Genomic DNA, 18,887 nt, shown 5'->3' on the forward strand with positions numbered 1-18,887 from the left:
CCTACCAATTTAGTGGCAACAAATACTGATTTTTTTCAATATTTTTGAAACTTTAAGATTCCTACAGATTTTTGGTCACAGAATGTTGGCATGTATGTCAGAAGAAGGGAGTAGTGCCAACAGTGCAATGAGTTTAATGCCCCCACTCACTACCTGCTTTAAAAACCTCCACCCAACCCAAAATGTTGAACAATGAGTTTAATGCCCCCACTCACGAACTTCTTTCAAAACTTCCACCCAACACAAAATGTTGAGGCTGGTTCCGCCCCTGCATGGGACTGGGTACTTCTATTTTTCGCAACTGTGAGGCAAGGGAGGCTGACCCCCAAACATCATGTTGAAATGGGCCCCAACCGAGCCCTGATACATCTTCATGGGAGGGGTGGGCACGAGCCCTCCTCTCTGACACCCTCGAAGTTGGCTTACCTGGGAGCTTCGGTGAATAAAATAGTGTCCCTCGTCGCTCTCATGCACGGCCTGGCGTAATGCTCTCGCGCGCTCCCGCCGCGTGCTTGTTGCGTAGTTTCCATTGGAGACGGCGCGTGACCGTAGAAGCCCAGTGCCACTCTCCCAAGGCACGCACACAGCTCCCGCGGAGCGCTTGTGCATTGTCGTGGACCTGCTCACTTTTTCCGGTATGCTTACTATCTTTTTCTTCTCAATTAAGAAAGTAGTGTATGTTTTTTATCCCGTGTTAGTGCGCTTCGCGGGCGAGCTTACAGGCGCAGGTCCGTAACCCTGCACCGCATTCCAAGAGACTCTACAGTAGTGCGTGCAGGGAGGGGACTTGCCCTTAAAAGCAATGAAAGACAAGCAGCAAGTTTGGCCAGTGCGAGCGTCACTACGTTCTGTGGTTATAACTTGTGTTCAAACAGTGCTGTCGGTAACTGCTTTTACTTGTATGAGATCTTGCAAACATTTGTGGACAATGCAAAGAGGTAACATTTTACGTCAAACCAGGGTCCTTCCAACCGAAAAGCAGCACAGGTTTCCTCTCAAAAAGTGAACATCTCTCGATCTGCAGATGAGCCCATGACAGGTGCTGTATGCAGTTGTGCTTGAGTTTGAGTACGCTGCACACTTATCGTGAAGGTCGGCTGCAACATCATAGAGTTGTCTTTATCTCCCTCTGACGTGCGTTGGAGTAAAGCTATTTTTCTTTATGGGCCAAATGATAAAACAGTAACAGTTTAAACCAAAAAAACTAGAGATTTCCATAAAAGTAGGTTACGCTGGAAACTAGCTTTCCTTTCAAAGGAGGTCTTCATGCTTCCTCCATCTTAATCCCTCTATATGACCTAGATTCTATTTTTTTTTATTGCTACCACGATTCCTCCTCCTATCGCTCCTCCTTCATCCCTCTTCTTTGATTCTACTCGCAATTTAGGGGTAATTTTGGACCCCTCTCTCACTCTTTTTGCTTGCAGATTTCTTCCAGTGCTCGAACTTGCTGCTATGCTCTTTTTAATATTCGTTGTGCTTTACCCTATTTCTATGTTCATGCTGCTAAACTTCTTCTTTCCTGTCTGGTCTTATCTTGTATTGGCTATTGCTCGGCTCTTCTCTTTGGTCTTCCTGCTTCTCATCTTCTTCCTCTTCACTCTATTTATAATTCTTCTATTCGTCTTTCCTCTCGGTTCTCTATTACACCTTCTCTACATTCTATCTCTTTTTTTCCTGTTTATCCCTGGTCTTCCTGCTCTCTATCTTCTCTCTCTCTCTTTATTCCTCCTCACCCCACCGTGCTCTCCATTCCTAGAACCAGTTTCTTTTTTCTCTCCCTAAAGCCCTCATGTGCATCTTTTCGATTCAGCTCCTTTGCCCTTCTTGCCCCTAAACACTGTAACTCCCTTCCCCTTTCTATTCGTTCTTCCTCTCTTTTTTCTTCATATCATTCAGGCTAATCTTAAAACGTATCTCTTATCGCTTCTTTCTGACAATTAACTCTTATCTCTCTTCCCCTCTTCTGTTTTATTCATTAGAAATCTACTGCTCATTTTTATTGTACCGTTGCTAATGATTTTGTATTCACACTTTTGGCGAAAAGCGCTTTATAAATTCAATAAAATACAAACATTCCAATTCAATTTCAAGTGGTACTCTTTTCAACAATGTAATACTATAACAGTATTTGAATTGCTGTGCTTCTGGAATTGCTGCAAAATTATCCAGGATGTAGCAGCTTACCCGAAATTAACCCCATTGATTCTAGAACAATGCGCACTGTTAGGGAGAATTCTCAGACATGTGCTAATTCCATCTACCTTAGAGACCCCAAGCAACTTTGCTGGATTTTGAGGACTTGATTTTTTTTTAACCTGGAGAGAGTGAGACTAATTTATCCCACTCTCTCATGTATTTTAATGTGATTGTGTACTCTGTGTTTCTTTTGGTTGTGGAGTCTCACAAACTCCATAGGCATCATCTTTTACATTGTGTTACACAGCACCTTCAGGGCAGTGACACAGGGAAGTCTTCCAGATTTCCCAAAGGTTTAAATACCTTCTCTGGGATAAACTACTGTTTCCCAGAGCAGTAAAGTGAAATTGACTTTACTTGCCTTTGTAACTTTCTAGACCCAGCACACACTATCTTACAATAGGGTGCTGGAGGGGTTACTTAGTATCCCCTTCGTCTAGCTTCCATGTACATTTTTAATGTTACCCTTTCCTCGATGAATGGCTGGTGGCAGTGGTTTACGTTTTACTACCTTTATGGGATTTTGCTGCGTTCGCAGCCACGGTAAAGCACCCATGGGTGCCATTTTTGTCAAAATGGCCCGGTCTTCTTTTTTCGTCATTTCTCTGTGGAAAGGTCCTTCTTGAGATTTACTCTGCGTGCCAAACCAGGTTTGGTCCCTTTGTCCATTTTGTCTTTGGTGGGCTTCACAAATGAAACCCGCCTCTGGCTCCAGGATGTCTGACGGGGGCAGGAAGTGAGGGAGGTTCCCGTAAATCGCTGTGCTTAGTTTCCGAGGAGACCCAAAGGCACTCTGTGGTGATTGGCCGGCTGACTGTCCGGCAAGAACAGCCACCCTGATGGGTGACTACAGCTAGGCTGGAATGAACGGGAGCAAGCTGCATAAAAGGCGAGGCTTTTGGCTTGGAAGGCAGAGTCGACCACTGGACGAAGGAACCAAAGAAGAACTTGAAGAGGACACCTGCTGCAACTCCTGTAGCGTTGGTTTGTCCGGTGAAGCCCTGCTGCTGTGCTGAAACTCCAAATTCGTATCGACAGAGGAGCCCCTGCAAGGACAACTTCTTCCTTTGAGTTGGTGCGACCAATCAACTCCAAAGTAAGCCACCTGGACATCTTCTTGGAGCTGGTTGAATTTCCACAGAGTTGCTGCTGGAAACCAAATAGCCAGGGAGAGGAACACCAGTTTGTGTGCGTTGCTTTTAGGCTGGCCAAGAGCTCCAGGAAGATCCTCCACGAAGCAGGACTGACTCAGCCTGAGCCCCCTCAACAGAGAGCGGGACCCCAGAAGCAAGGAAAGCCCATCTCGACAACCATGAACCGCAGTGTTGCTATTTGCGGTAGTCGCGAGGAGCTGAAACACTGCAGTGCCACTTGTTTGAAGTTTGCCGGTTGCAAGCGGTGACCGTCCCATTGCAGTGCAGGAGTCCCCAGAAGTTTTCCCTATTGTCCCCAAGACCAAGGCCCAGGAACAGTGAGATCTGCAGAGCTGCACAGGAACAGAATCATCTGCTGCACTTTTTCTTCAATCTAAAGGTACTGTAAAGTCTGAGAGAACTTACCTCTTGCTTTAGAGTTGCTTGCATCTTCTACTTTACACAAGTCTAACAGCTTGTGGCCTAACATTGATTCTTCTTTATCTTCAAAGACTTCTAAAACATTGTGCAAAGACTTTTCTTACTTACCTGCAAAGAAGTGCTTCAGCCCATATAGACTTTTCCCCATTGACTTTGGTTTAGCCTGTTACACTGAAAGACTCTTATTGAAGGATACAAAAGTATGTGTCTGCTTGAGAAGATTTATGGTCTCTTGTATGTTCTAATAACCTTTTCCTTTGACTTATTCCTAAGTTATTCTAAATGCTACAGTGATATATTAATGTCCCCACACTATAGCTATTGAAGTCACCTGAGGGTGTAGGTTGTGTCTGTGGGCCATCCCAAAAGGGTACTCAATGATTTAGAAATATTAGGAGTGTGTATTGTGAAGTATATTTGAGTGTTACTGTTATATTGCTCCCTCCTGAAGAAGGCTTACTCTAACTGACTGATAAATACATTAATAATTGTTTATTCAAGAAACCTTGTGTGTAAGATTTTATTTGAATACTCGTCACTGTGAATCTTTGTGTAACTCCCCTACAGCTCACATTGACCTCCCTTGAGATAAGCTACCAACCTGTGTAGTACAGACTTATACCAAAGGGTTGGTTCCTTTTGCCAGGAGGCCAGGGTTGTTGTAGTGCACCCAAAGGGTACTGCATACAACCTTGCCTAACACGCATCACTCGTGGTCTCCATCCTGCACCATACTCCCCATCTTTGTAACCACATTTCGGTCCACACACATAGATTGTTAGCTAAGGCAGCGTTTGTAAAGCTCGACGCTTGTCCTTTTTGGGCCTCTTGGTTCAGATGGCGGTCTAAGGGCCTGATTCTATGTGCCATCTAAAATAAGAAAAGTGTGATTTTGTGATGGAGTGATACTTATTTTTATTTGCTCCATAAACTGTGTCTATGCAGATATTGTCACAGAATATGGAGAAAATAAACATGCTGTCACTCCCCTTTGGAATCGCACTTTCCTTATTTTACATGGAGCACCCCTCCCCATAAACATTTTCCTCTCAAAAGATTAACCCAGAACACCTGGAAAATAATCCAAGAGGGGAGTATTTCCTATAATGTTACTGACAAAATCTGGGAGCCCCTCTACTAAGAACGGGGCAGATGGGGAGAAAGTGCGAGTGGATCTAGATCACGTGGCCTAAGCACCACCCACCTTCTTAGCCCTGCCTCTTCCTTTCTGCTCTAAACTATTAGATCAAGGGTGTCTCATGCCCAGGCATCCGAAGTGAAGGGCAGCTGAAGAAAAGGGCAATTTCTGTTTGGACCTGTTCGGATCAGGTGAACCCAGGTCCAGAACCCCTGCTCAGACAGCAGGTAAGCAGGCACCAAGATGTGTTTTCTCCCTCTGTCCCCACAGGCCATCCCCACCATCATCGGGCAATGTCAGTGTCAGCTTCTCTGGTGCTGGGGTGAGGACAGGTGCTTAGTGGAACAGTAAGCTCTGCATCGTCTCGGGAGGATAGCTCAGAGGCAATATGCTTGCCTTGGAAGCAAGACGACACAGAGCACCACAGGTTCGATCCGAGAGTCCGCGCTTAGAAACCTCTGGGTATTAAGTGCATTATAAATAACCTATCATTTGTAAACATTTTATTCTCGCGTCACAGCGCGTTTGTGCCTACACCCCCTCCCTTTTTCCCGGTTGCTTCCTTGTTTGTTGACACTCCATCCCTCCGTCACCCCCTGCTGTGGCAGCCCCCTCGGCCAAGGACCAGAGGCTAAGGACGGCTCCAGTGGTGTCTGCCGTGGTAGCACCTAGCCTGCAGCCGCCGACCTGCTGCGACTGATCAGGAAAATCGTATATGGGTGTTTTGTATTGTGCTGTGCTCAAATACTTAGCCTGCAACTTGGCACGCACCACTTGACAGCGTGCTCTCCCTTGCTTTTCTAGCCACGCGTGCTCCCACGCATCGTAGGTCCCTGCATCCTGTTCCATCGCCCCCCTGCGTTTACCTTCTTTCCTCACGCATCTCAGCCCTTCCCTCTTCGATCTATTGTGTACTATTCTGACACTGTCTCAGGCTCCACTGTTGTTTTTCTGTCATTACTTGGCATTGCCTGCATTCTTCTTTTAGGTTCCTGTTGTTGTGTTCTGTGCCTTGTTGACTGTATTGACTTTGTGGTTGCTCTCTACGGTTCTTGATATTGTGTGTCGATCCATGGTTTGTGGCATCACATTGCAATTGCCCGCATTCTTCACTTCTAGGTTCCCTGATAACCTCTGTGTTTTGCTTTTGGTGCTGTATTGCATCCGCTTTCTTACTTCCAGGTTCGCTGTTGTGCTTTGTGCTTTGCCTTGGTTCTGTACTACATCTGCATTCTCTACTTCTAGGTTCTCTGTTGTGCTCTTTTCTTTCTGATGTTTCTGTACTGCATCTGATTTGTAGGTCTGCTCTTGTTCTTTGTTGTGCCCCCCCTCCCTTTTGTGTCCCCCCCCTTTGCCTCCCTCCTGTCTGCCCCACGCCCCTGCATGACCTCTCCTCTCCCCTGCCTGGGCTCCTTTCTCCCTACGCCGCTCTTTCCTCCCTGGACCCCCCCTATGGTGCTCTGTCTCACCTATCTTTTCAAGCATCTTTTTTATCAACTATCCTGGTATCTGGTCCGACCATTATGTTGTACCTTTCTCTATTCCACTCTCAGAGCCTACACTCCTTGCTCAGAGACTGGATACTCTGAAACAGTGCTGGCATTGTGTTCCACGGTCAGATCTTGCGGCTCGCATTGCCTCTTATTGTGATTACACTATTCTTTGTTCTCCGGCGACCTTGTCAGTTTTTAGTACTGTAGCTTACTCTGTTGCCCCTCTTAAACTTTGCAAAAAGAAAATCTGCCCTTCTGAGCCCTGGTTCTCTGACGTATCGAAGCCGTACAAATTATTGTGGAGGCAGGCTGAAAGGAAGTGGAGAGTTGGCTACTGTGTTGCGGATAAAATTAAATTCGGCAAAGCACCTGCTACTTAACAGAAGGCAATCCTCCTTGCTAAACAATCCTTTTTTTGTGCTAAGGTTGAGACTGCAATCAATCAATCAACCTAAAGCACTATTTGACTTGGTACATTCTGTCCTCTCCGACCAAGGCCAATTCTGGGATCGTGCCCTCTTTGGTGTTTTTTGCGAACCCCTCTCTGAGTTCTTCTTTGATAAAATCGTTCTAATTGGTCGTAAAATTGCTTCTGCCTGTTCCCACACTTCACTTTCTACTTATCCCCCTCTCAGCTGAGATCATACCATGGATTACAATGGCCATTAATACTTCTCTCTCCTCTGGCCAAATTCCTAGTGACCTGAAACATGCTTTGGTAATGCCCCTGCTTAAGAAACCCTCTCTTGACCCCTCTATCTAATTACCATCCTATTTCGCTTCTACCATTTTTTTATGAAGCTGCTTCAGTCTTTGGTTTCTCCCTTGCTTGGTTCCTTTCTTGAATCATCCAAATTCTTTAACCCCTTCCAGTAAGGTTTCCGGCCTGGCATGGGGACTAAGTCGGTCTTAATACCTGTGGTCGATGACCTTAATCTGGTAGATCAGGGCGGGTGGGGGCGCTGATTCTATTAGACTCGTCAGCTGCATTTGACATCTTAGACCACCTCACCCTTATTGCCCGGCTGTCTTCTGCAGGTCTTTCGGGCCAGGTTCTTGCATGGTTCACTGCCTTTTTGGCTGATCGTTCTCAGTCCGTCTTTCTTTCTCCTTTTTGTTCTAAGTCTGTTCCCCTGTCTTGTGGAGTTCCTCATGGCTCTGCACGTTCTCCCACTCTGTCCAACATTTATATTCAGCCACTTTTCAGCCTTATCCACTCCCATGGCTTCATGTGCTACTCCTATGCTGTTGAGACGCAGATTATTCTTCGTCTGGATCTTGCCAGACCGAATACTGCTGCACGGCTTAGAAGGAGCCTTAAGGAGGTTGGTAGGTGGATGGCCGAGAACTGGCAGAAGCTGAATGGTGAGAAGACTGAGGTGTTGGTCATTGGCTCCTGCTGTCCTCTTTCTTTCTGGAGACCCGACATCTGGCCCTCCATTCTTGTCCCTTTTCCCACTCCTGTTCTCTCTGTTAGTTTTATCTCCAGGTTGCTATATGCCTCCGTATTGATGCACAATCGGGTATCTTCAGTCTGCCAAGTTGGACATTTGAGCTCAGAATTCATCAGAAAGTCCTACCATTTATCCCCTTTAAAGTTCATGCTCCTGTGGTGGCTGCTCTGGTGCTAAGCAGTATTGATTACTGCAATGCTCAACCGCCTTACCTGCTGCACCGCCTGCAGATACTGCAAAATGCAGCGGCCCAAGCAGTTCTTCGACCATCCTTTGGTGCCCATATGTAACCTCTTCTTTGTCAGCTTCACTGGCTCCCTGTTGAGAAGTAAGTGCTGTTCAAGTCGATGTGCATTGTTCAAAGAGACTTTTATAAACTTGCTATCTTCAAGCCAAGTTCCCCCTGTATGTGCCTTCTAGAGCTCTTCGCTCCCAATATTCTTTGATGATTCAGATACCTCAGGTGAGACTTTCTGGAGGCCGCAAGGGCTTGGGATTCTCTCCCCATGTCCTTATTGGCTACCTCTATCCATTTGCCCTTCCGCTGGGGTCTGAAAACATTTCTTTTTTAGTTAGAAAAATCTTGCTTTTCTGATGTTTTTTTTTAATTTCTTTTTTAGTTTTTTTTTTTTTTAGTTGGTTTTTGTTTTGTTTTTTTTATCTGTTAGGTGAGCGCCATGATGCCTTCGGGTGAATGTAATGTGCGCTTTATACATTTTAATAACATAACATATCCTATTCCTCTCACTAAGTATAGCAGGAAGAAGCCTAAAAGGGACATCCTGGCCTCCAACCCAGGCCTCCCTATCGAAATGCTTCCTCCAGAAAGACCCTTACCTACATACTCTGTCGTTCCCTCTCCAGGCCTATGGACCCCCATATGGTCTCTGTTCTCTCTCCTTTTTCCTCTTCTCCCCTCAATGGTGGCACCCGGTCGGAGGCCCTCCTTGCCCCCTTCCACTCCTCTATGACCATCATTCATGTCTACTTAAATGGCACCGTCTTGGGTCTCAGGCAAATCTCCTCCACTAGACGCTTCCCGCGCCTTATCAACTTCCTTTCCTCTCCTGCTATCCCTTCTTACCCCTCTCTGGCTCCTCTGCCACCTCTTTGGGACCAGCTGCTACTTCTCTGGCCACCCTGTTGCCTCCCTCCTCTGCCACCACTCTGGCACTCACTTCTCCCTCTCTTACCCTGCCTTCTCTTCCTTCCTCCTCTGCCCATCCTCGGACACCTCCATCACTTCCGCATGGTGTACCCCTCCCCGGAAGTCCTTCAAATGTGGCAACCTGCTCTACATCGCTCTCGTTCCGCTGTCAAAAACTCCTCTGACATCTGCCGTCTCCTGAAGAGCTTGATTTGGGTGTACTCTGTCTCACCGAGACTTGGTTCACGGCCAGCACTGTCATGAGGTTTGACACCCTCCTTCCCGAGGGGTGAACGATCCTCTCCGAATCCAGAGCCAACCGTCCTAGTGGGGGTGTAACCTTGATTTTTCCCAGAGTGGATCCCTGCTTCTGTCATTCCAATGCAACACTACTCCTCCTTTGAATGCCTGGCCTGCAGGCTCTCTATCTTTCCTGGCCTCTCTCTGTGTGGCCACAATCTACAGGTCGCCCTATTGCTCTTTGAGTGGGCTGACCTCTCCTTCTTGCTCCTTGCCTCTACCTCTCAACTTCTCCTCCTCAGAGACTTGAACATCCACCTGGATGCTACCAATCCTTCTTCAGGACTCTTTCACAACCTCTGCAATTCTCTCTCTTTATTCTTCCTTCTGGCCGACTCACTCTGCCAGGCACACCCTGGATGTTCTGATCTCAGACCTCCCCTTCTCTGACACTTTCACCACTCCTCTCTTGGAGTGGTCACTTTCTCCCTCTTCCTCTTCCTTTCCATGGAGCGTGTGTCAGTTGAGGCTTTCGCCGCTACTTTCTCTCCTCCTCCTGCACCTTTGGCTGACTCACAACCTGACACAACCCTCTCTAACCTTCATCTCTCTATCTCTAACACTCTGGAGGTCCTTGTCCCTGCCACGAGGATCCGCTTGAAACCCAAATCCAAGTGCAACTCTTAGTACGATTCTGACCTCGCCACCCTTAAACGCAAGTGTAGGGCAGCGGAGAGGAAGTGGATGACAAACTGGCCTGCCGCCTGCTCCAAAGGCATTACAGACTCTGTCTTCTCTAAGAAGAGAGCCTACATCCAAAGCCACACCTCTGCGGCATCTAACAACTCGGCTGAAGTTTTCAAAATCTGCAAAGAGGTGGCGTGGCTTGAAGCGCCAGCGTTGTGGACGTTACAATGAAAGCCTCAGTGTGAAGCCCAGACTTCATGGAGCTATTGCCGGCTACAACACATTACAGATGTCGGTAAACCTCAGGCATTGTGTGTGAATGGCTGGGGAGCATGTACAGTGAATGGCTGCACCGGGAACCAGCTGGAGAGGCACATATCTACAGTAATGGCTCCGCCGTGCCTGCAACGGGAGCCCAAACAAGATGGCGGAGTCCCGCAGGAATTTCAAAATCCTTGCCGCCCGGCTTCCCTCCTTGACCCTGGCATGCCCCCGCAGGGGAAAAACATGCTCTGGAATGATCAGCGACCAACATCCTTGCTGGGTGAGGCAACGCGGGGGAACGCTGCAGTGCACGGACAAGTACTGGACGGTGGCAATAAGGGGAAGCCTAACATTTGAAGCACCGGAGGAGTCAACTGGCGGGCGCTGGATAGATGCAGGGGACATTGTGAGAGGTGAACAACCCCCCCCATCCCCTACCCAGTGATCGGCAGCCAGCGGCTGATGGAAGGCTGTCACGCTGGGGGAGGGGCTGAGCTATAAGCTCCTCTCTGCTCGACTCCCGCATGTGTTGGAGGAGCGGCAGCAGAGATGAGTGAGAGCTCTGAATACAGAGAGATCTCAGCGCCTGAAGCAGCGATACAACCAGCAACATGGTGTCGGTGAGCAGCCTGCCTATGCTCTAGCTTTGTACCAGGGGCAACAGAAAATCCCAAATAGAAATAATTGCTGAATTCTGTCTGTGTGGCGGCCTGGGGAGTGAGACCAGAAGTGCCCAGGGAGCACACCTATGCTAAGACTGGAGGGGGTGTTGGATGGGACCCTGTCTGAAGAGCAGCAGTAGCCCGGCACTGTCGTGGCAGTGGGTGGCCACGCACTCCCCACCTCATAACACCCACCTGACCTGATTTCTCAAAGGTTCGCCCAAGCGCCACCGAAACCGTCTGCCCCCACACCACAACCTGCACATAGGGAGCCCCAGCTACAAGCTAGTGATGTCAAAACAGGTGAAACCCCAAAAGAATGCAGACATCCCAGCACTGCTTCAGCCTATGGACAAAGGGAAGAAACTGGAGGCGACGAAAACTCAGCCCTCTTCCCCACTTTCAGCTGGGGGGCAACTAGCCACAAAAGAAGACCTATAATCCATCATGTCTGAAATCAAGCTGAAATTCCGCAACTGCATGATGGAGATATCATCTAAGGTGGACTGCCTGGATCAACGAATGCTGGAAGCGGAACAAAGGATGGGTGAGGTGGAAGACCGAACAAAGGACCAGGCAGTGACCGTGCCGGAATTGCAGGGCAAGTTCAAAACGTTGGAGGGTAGAGCAACACCATGGAACGCAAGCAGGAGGATATGAAAAACAGAGCCCATAGAAACAACCTAAGGATTAGGGGGGGTTCCCTCATCGATTTTTGGACCAAGCCCTAAACAAATATATAGGGGATCTCTTCCAGAATCTCCTCCCGCTTCTTGACAAATCAATGTTGCTCATGACCACACCCACAGGCTGCGCACCCGGAGGGTGTCGGGCCCAAACCTCCCACCTGATGTGATCACGAGAGTCCACTGCTCGGCCAAGCAAGAAATTCTCGCAGCCAGCCGAATACAGGGAGAGTTGACTTTCCAGGGGGTATCGCTCCAAATCTTTCAGGACCTAGCTACAGCCAAAAATACCGCTGGCTGTTTCCCTCTGCTCTACAGTTTATGCTAGATGATACAACCTGCACCATCAGTTACCTGGAAGAGGCAGAGGGTATTCCACCAGACATTCTCCTCCGGGGGCTCCCCTATCCCCTATCCCCTCCAGCTCCCTCACATCACAGAAAAGAGATGCTCTCTTGACTAAACGCAATGCCTGGGCGAAAGTAGCCAGAGGACGAAAAGCCAAGCTACTTCCACAACGGACAAACAACGTCTATCTGGGCCCCGGCTTCACGCGGCATATACCCAAACGTGGGTAAGATCCCACACAGAATCAAATGGGGCGCTGAGCCCAATTCTACTGTTGTTTCAAGGTTAATGGTTACCAGTTGGAGTTATATGTTAAAAAACTGGTTGCGTAGGGGTACTGAGGCAGGAACAGGATTAGATGGCGGATAAAACCCATCTGCATCCCCCCTCTCCCACTGCGGAAGCAAACCCCTTGGCGACGCCTCCACCCCACCAGAAATTGAACTTCATATCGCTCAATGTGAAGGGCTAAAACGCCCCAGCTAAACGTGGATCCCGACTTCAACTCCTCCAGGACCTCAACAGCTCGGTGATAATTCTGCAGGAGACCATCTTCTTCCGCCTGACTTTGCCCGCCTTCGGAACAACGTTTTCCATTTCAATATCTGGCTTCCAGTGTGTCCAAAAAAGGCGGCACAGCAATTCTCTTGACAAAGGGGGTGGTGATCACAGAAATGGAAACGCTCTGCCGCTCGGAGGGCCGATACACATGGATCAAAGGTATTTTATTTGGCCAACTATATACACTGATCTCTGACTACGCCCCCAATGAAGGGTAAGAAGCCTTTCTCCTGGAGCTGTAATCTGAACTTCTCCCCTTTCTCGAGGGTCAGGTCATCATTGGGGGAGACTTTAATGGGGTCCCAGACCTCCAGATAGATAAAACCCACACTTACCAAAAGATTTCAAAATTGCCCTCGGTCTCCTTCACCTATTCAAAGCCTTGGGGGTGGTTGACACGTGGAGAGTACTACACCAGGGAGAGAAAGACTTTACCTTCTTCTTGCATGTACATCAAACTTCCTCCTGAACAGACTTACTCCTGGCTACCCCCCAGCTCATGTCCTATGTTGATGAAGTGGCCATAAAACCAAGGATATTGTCGGATCACAACCCGATTCTCCTGACATCCCCGGTTTCTGACTCGAAACCTCCCCATAGACCGCATTGGTGCCTCTATGACCCGATCCTGAATGACATGGCACTCGTGGACGCAATCGCTAAAGCCATTCGGTCCTACTTTCAGGAAAACCCCACAGAACTGACCTTCCCGGCAATCACATGGGATGTCAGGAAGGCTATGATTAGAGGAGAACTCATAGCCCATGCCTCTGCTAACCGGATGCGGGCAGGAGGCCAGAGCCCGGTTAGAAAGGGAAATAACTGAAGCAGAAGGTAAACATAAAAAGGGGTTGTCTCCTAAAGCACACCGTTCCCTCCAGGTTGCCCCGAAACATACTAGAAGCCCACTATGCCAAAGAAACAGCCCACTCCCTACTCAAAACTAAACAAGGATACTATGCCAAAAATAATAAAGCTAATACATTTCTGGTTCAAAAAATTGGCAAAAGTAAAACAACTCAATGTCATTGACCTGCGAGATTTGAGGGGTAAGGTGCAGTATATGGAAGAAGCCAAATTGCAACCAGCAGCAGCCCACCTGACCGAAACCATGACGGCGTCCCTCCAGGATCCGGTTTAACAAACACTATACATTGAGGACGCCATCCTCCCACACTTCACTAAGTGGGGGACTGTGAAGCTCTAGACTTACCGATCACTAGCGAGGAAATAAACTTGATCATTAAATCTCTGAAAACAAGAGCTCAAGTCCCTGACAGGTTCTCAACGAGAACGCTTTCGCCCTCAACTCCTGGCCTTGCTCACAGTCCTTTTCAATTCCTTCCACTAATCTGGCTCCACAACCCCATCGATACAGATCTCCTCAACGATCCTCCTTCTGAAACCCGGCAATGATCCTAGACATTGCACCTCATACAGGCCCATATCGCTGCTTAATATAGATGCTTACCTAATCCCGCTGCTGGCTTTGGACGCAACCAAAGCCTTTGACAAAGTGGACTGGTCCTTCCTAAATCTAACCCTTGGGGCATTTCAGTTTGGCCCACTCTTTCGTGAAATGGTCCTAGCCAACTATAGCTCCCCAAAAACTGCTTTATGGTTTAACCAGGGACAGACGGAGCCCATTTCACTAACTTGTGGGACTAGGTACAGATTCCCTCTGTCTCCCTTACTCTTCGCCCTGGTAATGGAACCCTTGGCCCAACGAATTTGGAACAACACTGCCATTGAAGGGGTCTGGGTGGGCCAGGTGCACCATAAACCTTTCCTCCTATGCGCAGAACGTCCTGCTCACTTTAACAAACATCCACCCCTTGCTCCAACAATCCCTCGCTGAACTAAATACATTTTCTTAGGGTTGCATGGTTCGATATTATTACAAATCATCGGCACTGGGAGTGGGTTTGACCTCAGAGGAGAAAGAGGCCCTCCGAGCCTTATGTCCCATCCATTGGAATGAGAAATCCATAGACTACTTAGGGTGCACATCCTGGCCCTCCCAGGGGAGGTATATGCGGCTAACTCCCCTCCCCCTCTCTTTAAAGAACTTGAAACTGACCTGAAGAGGTGGACCACCCAAGAGATCTCGTTGATGGGGAGGATCACGTCTTGTAAAACGAACCTTCGCCCGAGGGTCCTATATTTCTGCTCCACTCTCCCTGTACCGGTCCCGCCACCCCCACTCCTTCTCCTACAACAAAAAAATGCTACAGCGCATATGGAGGGGCTAATAGAGCAAGGATCCCTAAAAGGGTAATGATGGGCAACGCTCGCTTGGGTGGACTGGGGGTCCCTAATCAGCGCAAATATTACGTAGCGGCGCAACTGACATGTTTCCAGGCGTGGCTCTCTCTGACAGATCCCCCCCCCGTAATGGGTTGAGATTGAACAGTCAAGACTGCCGCTTCCCCTTTGCTCACTCCATACCCCAACCCGTGCAAAAACACTGACCTGACATACTTTCTTCCACGAAATCCACAGTTTGTATCTGGGACTGGGCCATGAAACCCAAAAGTATCTTGACCGGATTGGGTCCACTTTCCTCGGTCTTCTACAACCCAGTCGTCACGCCAGGCATGCGCCCTACAAACTTTAAAAACTGGGTGAAGGGCGGGTTGCAAACCATGGCAACTATTTGCGAATGGCCAGCCACGCACCTTTTGTGAACTGTAAGGGGGTGTTTCAACTGACCGAGAGTGACAGATTCTCCTAAACCCAACTCCATTATTGGTGCACGCACCCTCTGTTCCCTCAGAAGGCCATACGTGACCTCGGCCCCATTGAATGCTCTTTGCAGGAGGAACTAAATGGGGGAAATATCTCCAGGATATGCAAGTTACTGTAGGGGGACATGCTGACTCTTTGCCCTGCATATATAACACAACAGGAAAAGGACCTGGGGTGCTTAATTGAGGACCAGACTTGGGTGGACATCTGGATGAGAAGCTACTCTTCTCATCCAGTGTGACAAATTAAGAGCACATTCTTTAACTGCTTCTTCGGTGGTACTATCCCCCAATGTGGCTTCACCAAATTCAGAACGCGGTGGACTCGCAATACTGGCGAAACTGTGGGAACCAGGCACTTATCTACATATGTAGTGGGACTGCCCCTCTGCTCAAGCCTTCTGGGAGGAAGTACTCGCTGTAAATGAAGCTATCACCCAGGTTAAACGTCCGAAAAAACCCAAAGTAATTCTCCTTGGGTCTCTGGTACACAGGGTCTAGTCAAGATTTGGGATAAAGGCTAAACTTTTATCACCCAGCTCCTACTAGCGGGGAAGGTCATGATCGCCCGTTCTTGGAAATTTCCCAAGGTCCTGTTAATATCCCTGTGGTGGATTAAGATATGGGATATCTTAAGGCTAAAGAAGGCTTTTTGCACCGCTTCATGGATGTGTGGGCCCCTATCTTGCAATATGATCGGGATATCCCTGCTCGAACACACAGACTGTGGCTCCAGAGCCTGTTCCTTCAGGACAACACTAGCAGCGAGACCCTCCCAATTAACTGCTACCAGACTGGGGGAAACTAGGGAGGAGGGGCAGCAATATTTCTAGGGACAAGGTGGGGGAGGAAGAGGCTATTCCTATTTCTTGTACTTCTGATTGAATGTTTAATGCCAAATATGTGACTCTGTACTGCTCATTCCTTGTCTGCAAATGAATAAAATAAAGTTGTTAAAAAAAGTCTGCAAGGAGCTGGTCAATCCTGTTTCAGTCTCTACCTCTCCTGTTCCCTGCCAGGCTCTGCACGGCCTTGGCCACTCATTTCACTACTATAACTTAAGACATTCTGTCCACCCTCTCTTTCTCTACCTCCTCTTCTTCCTCCTCCTCTACCACTCCTGGCCTATCTGAGGCCGTCTCTCCTCCTCCTTTTTCCTGTTCACTCCTGAGGATGTTTCTAGACAAGCCCGATTTATGAAATTGTCTTCAAAGCAGTTCCTCCCCTGCTCATCCGGAATAATCAAGCACTGCATCGACACCCTTGATCCAGCCTTGGCCAATTACTGCAATCACTCCTTTGCCAATAAAACTCCCCCCGCTCCACACACTCCGTGGCAACCGCCTCTAGCACTCTCTTGTGCACCCCCTTCTGAAGAAGCTCTCGGCCGATTCTTCCTCTCCGGCTAAGTATCGCCCGATCTCCATCACTCCTTTCCTGGGCAAACTCTTGGAAAAGCTGGCCATCTCCCAGGTTGATCTACATACTGAATTTGTTGGTTGCCTCCTTGACCACCAGTCTGGCTTCAGAGCTGCCAGAAGCATGGAAACTGCTCTCCTGAACACCTGTGAAGACTTTCTCACCAATCTTGACTCTAATCTCCCTTCTGTCCTCATTCTCCTCGATCTCGCCTCAGCTTTTGACAGTCAATCATGCCGCTGTGCTCTATTGTCTCTGCGACAACCTTGGTATTACAGATCAGGCCTTGGCCTAGTGGACCTCCTTTCCCACTGACCGACCCTCTCTGCTCCAACTGGGGTCTTTCCTCCCTTCTATCTGTCTCTACGTGTGGTGTTCCCCAGGGGTCTAACCTCTCTCCCTTGCCTTCAACCACTATCTGGCATCTCTTGCCCACTGCATTGCTACTTTCTGCTCCAATTTTAAATTTTATGTGGATGACATTCAGCTCTCTTTCAGGCTCCTCTCAGCCACCTCTGCTTCTTCTCTCATACCAGACTGTCTGGCCGCAATTCAGGAATGGTGTGCTGCCAATGATCTCTGCCTTAATGCCAGTAAGACCGAGAACCTCCTCATTGAGACACCCGCTCCCTCCTTTCCTCTCTCTCTCTCTCTCTCTCTCTCTCTCTCTCTGGCTGCCCACTCTGGACCCTCTTCCTGCTCCTGTCTGTGAGGCTAAGAGCTTTGGTGTCATCTTTGATTCCACCCTCTCCTTCTCTCCTCACATCCCTGATGTCTCTAAGAAGTCAAACTATCAGCTGCACCTCCTCAGAGGTATTCTTCCTTTTCTCACTTTCCCCCAGAAGCTCACTGTCTCCAGAGCTCTGGCCCTCTAGAGGCTGGATTATTGCAACAGCCTCTTTCTTAATCGTCCTGCCTCTAGTCTTCGACCTTTACAATTTATCCAGAACAGGACTGCAAGACTTGTCCTTGGCCTCAAGCCCAGGAATCGTATCTTCCAGCTCTGGAATCTCGTCACTGGCTCCCCGACGCCAGCTTCAGGATCAAGGATCAACTTCAAGATCCTCTGTATCATCCACAAGGCTTTCTGGGGCCTTGGACCACTCTACCTCCAACGTTCTCTTCCAAAACATCTTCCTTCTCGAGTTCTCTGTTCATCCACCTCCAACTCTCTGAGGGTCAGAAGCTTCTCCACTCGGAGAGTTGGGGGTAGATCTATCTCTTCGTCTGGGGCCTTCCTCTGGAACAGCCTCCCTGCCTCTCTCAAACGTGAGCGGAACCACCTCCGGTTCCAGAAGCAACTCAAGACCTTCCTTTTCGCTTCTGCTTTCTCTCTTCCTCTGCCCTGCTGATGCACCTGACTGCTCCGCGCACTGGTCACCCTCTGAACTCTGGGCCGAGGCTCCTGCATGTCCAGTTGCCTGTTGCGCTCCCTCCGGGCTCCCCAGCACATAAGGGTCTGCATCTGCAACCCTACAGTCCCTTCTCTCTGCACTTACGAGCCACCCATTGGCTGTATTTGTGAGTTAACTGCATGTCCCCCTTCCCCTCCCCCCCGGCACTTCTCCCTGCCCCACTTCCCTGCACTTGCACGATCTGATTGACTCAAGGCCTAGTAAGATTATTTTGTCATCCCTTTGTTTCCCCGTCCTTGTCGTTTCACGCTTAGAAACACTTGTGTACAGGCGCGTTTTAAATGCCACATCATATCATATATAACGAGCATGGGTCAAATACCCTGGTCTATATGTTGATGGCTCTACTAGTTGTCATACCATTGTGAGCATGATAAGGGCCACTTAAACCAAAAGATAATGTAATCACTGTAACATGTATCAATTCCATCAAAGCCATTTGAAATGTAACTTGACAGTGATATTACCATCAGCTCCTGCTGTGCTGTCGCAGTTTCTCCTTGGCTATGCTCTCCACTTTATGCTGACTGCGTACAGGGACGTAATTTCAGAAAAATGCCAGGGGTAGCGGAAGTGACTTCACATGATCCTTGACCACTGATGAAATCACAGGAAGTGATGTCATTTGACCCCACCCCGAAGTGAAATCATGTGAAACGATGGAACACGACGTTTCACCCCTTGACAAAACAGGAAGTGGCATCACATAGCATTGTTTCTATGTACACTACGAAAAATATCGTTATATCACTTTAAAGTGATATACATTTCATACACAAATGGATCCCTGTTAATATCAGTGCGTACACGCCCATATTTCTTTTTTTTATTTGCTTTTAGTTCAATTACAAAT

At 48.4% G+C, this 18,887-nt stretch overlaps 1 protein-coding gene across 1 annotated transcript in view; it reads left to right on the forward strand.

The window, feature by feature from the left end:
• The first annotated feature begins 548 nt into the window (after positions 1 to 548).
• The window catches only part of ECT2L (epithelial cell transforming 2 like), a 2,055,529-nt gene continuing 2,037,190 nt past the window's right edge, over positions 549 to 18,887 (forward strand). Inside the window, exon 1 of the mRNA XM_069608104.1 lies at positions 549 to 635. The gene's annotated coding sequence lies outside the window, so the exon portion shown is untranslated. The remainder of the gene's footprint in view (positions 636 to 18,887) is intronic.

This window comes from Ambystoma mexicanum, chromosome 4q, assembly GCF_040938575.1.
Source record: "Ambystoma mexicanum isolate Mex_15411 chromosome 4q, UKY_AmexF1_1, whole genome shotgun sequence".
In the NCBI taxonomy this organism is placed as follows: Eukaryota; Metazoa; Chordata; class Amphibia; order Caudata; family Ambystomatidae; genus Ambystoma; species Ambystoma mexicanum.